This window comes from Tenrec ecaudatus, unplaced genomic scaffold (assembly GCF_050624435.1).
Source record: "Tenrec ecaudatus isolate mTenEca1 unplaced genomic scaffold, mTenEca1.hap1 Scaffold_254, whole genome shotgun sequence".
Taxonomy (NCBI): domain Eukaryota; kingdom Metazoa; phylum Chordata; class Mammalia; order Afrosoricida; family Tenrecidae; genus Tenrec; species Tenrec ecaudatus.
This window is the reverse complement of record NW_027458718.1, coordinates 164,109-166,041: the sequence shown is the minus strand read 5'-3', so window position 1 is coordinate 166,041 and position 1,933 is coordinate 164,109.

Sequence of the window (1,933 nt, the reverse complement as noted above, 5' to 3'; positions counted from 1 at the left end):
GTAGGTTCCCCTAGCAGGCACTTGGATTATGTAGGTTCCCTTCTTGAACTTGTACTATGTAGTTTACTAACGGGCATTTGGACTATGTAAGTTACCTAGCGGGCACTTGGACTATGTAGGTTCCCTTTCAGGGACTTGGACAATGTAGGTTAACAAGCGGGCACTTGGACTATCTAGGTTAACTAGCGGGCCATTGGACTATGTAGGTTAACTAGCGGGCACTTTGACGATCTAGGTTAGCAAACGGGCACTTGGACTATGTAGGTTACCTAGCAGGCACTTGGACTATGTAGGTTACCTAGCGGGCCCTTGGACTATGTAGGTTACCTAGCGGGCACTTGGATTATCTAGGTTAACGAATGGGCACTTGGACTATGTAGGTTAGCTAACAGGAACTTGGACTATCTAGGTTACCTAACGGGTATTTGGACTATATAGGTTACCTAGCGGGCCCTTGGACTATGTAGGTTACCTAGCGGGCACTTGGATTATCTAGGTTAACGAATGGGCACTTGGACTATGTAGGTTAGCTAACAGGAACTTGGACTATCTAGGTTAACTAGCGGGCACTTGGACGATGCAGGTACCCTAGCGGGCACTTTGACTATGTAGGTTCCCTAGCGGGCACTTGGACTAAGTGGGTACCCTAGCAGGCATTTGGACTATCTAGGTTACCTAACGGGCATTTGGACTATGTAGGTTCCCTAGTGGGCACTTGGATTATGTAGGTTCCCTTCTTGCACTTGGACTATGTAGTTTACTAGCGGGCATTTGGACTATGTAGGTTACCCAGTGTGCACTTGGACTATCTAGGTTCCCTAGCGGGCACTTGGACTATCTAGGTTCCCTAGCGGGCACTTGGACTATATAGGTTCCCTAAAGGGCACTTGAATTATGTAGGATCCCTAGCAGGCACTCGGACTATGAAGGTTCCCTAGCGGGCAATTGGACTATGTAGGTTCCCTAGCAGGCCCTTTGACTATGTAAGTTCTCGAACGGGCACTTGGACTATGTGGGTTCCCTAGCGGGCATATAGACTATCTAGGTTACCTAACGGGCACTTGGACTATGTACATTACTAGCGGGCATTTGGACTATGTAGGTTGCCTAGCGGATACTTGGACTATTTAGGTTCCCTATCAGGGACTTGGACAATGTAGGTTAACTAGCGGGCACTTGGACTGTCTAGTTAACCTAGCGGGCACTTGGACTATCTAGGTTAACTAGCGGGCCCTTGGACTATCTAGGTTAACTAGCGGGCACTTGGACGATGCTGGTACCCTAGCGGGCACTTTGACTATGTAGGTTCCCTAGAGGGCACTTGGACTATGTGGGTACCCTAGCGGGCATTTGGACTATCTAGGTTACCTAAAGGGCATTTGGACTATGTAGGTTCACTAGTGGGCACTTGGATTATGTAGGTTCCCTTCTTGCACTTGGACTATGTAGTTTACTAGCGGGCATTTGGACTATGTAGGTTACCTAGCGGGCACTTGGACTATCTAGGTTCCCTAGCGGGCACTTGGACTATCTAGGTTCCCTAGCAGGCACTTGGACTATATAGGTTCCCTAATGGGCACTTGGACTATGTAGGATCCCTAGCAGGCACTCGGACTATGAAGGTTCCCTAGCGGGCAATTGGACTATGTAGGTTCCCTAGCAGGCCCTTTGACTATGTAAGTTCTCTAACGGGCACTTGGACTATGTGGGTTCCCTAGAGGGCATATGGACTATCTAGGTTACCTAACGGGCACTTGGACTATGTACGTTACTAGCGGGAATTTGGACTATGTAGGCTACCTAGCAGATACTTGTACTATGTAGGTTACCTAGCGGGCACTTGGACAATTTAGGTTAACGAACGGGCACTTGGACTATGTAGGTTAGCTAACAGGAACTTGGACTATCTAGGTTACCTAACGGGCATTTGGAC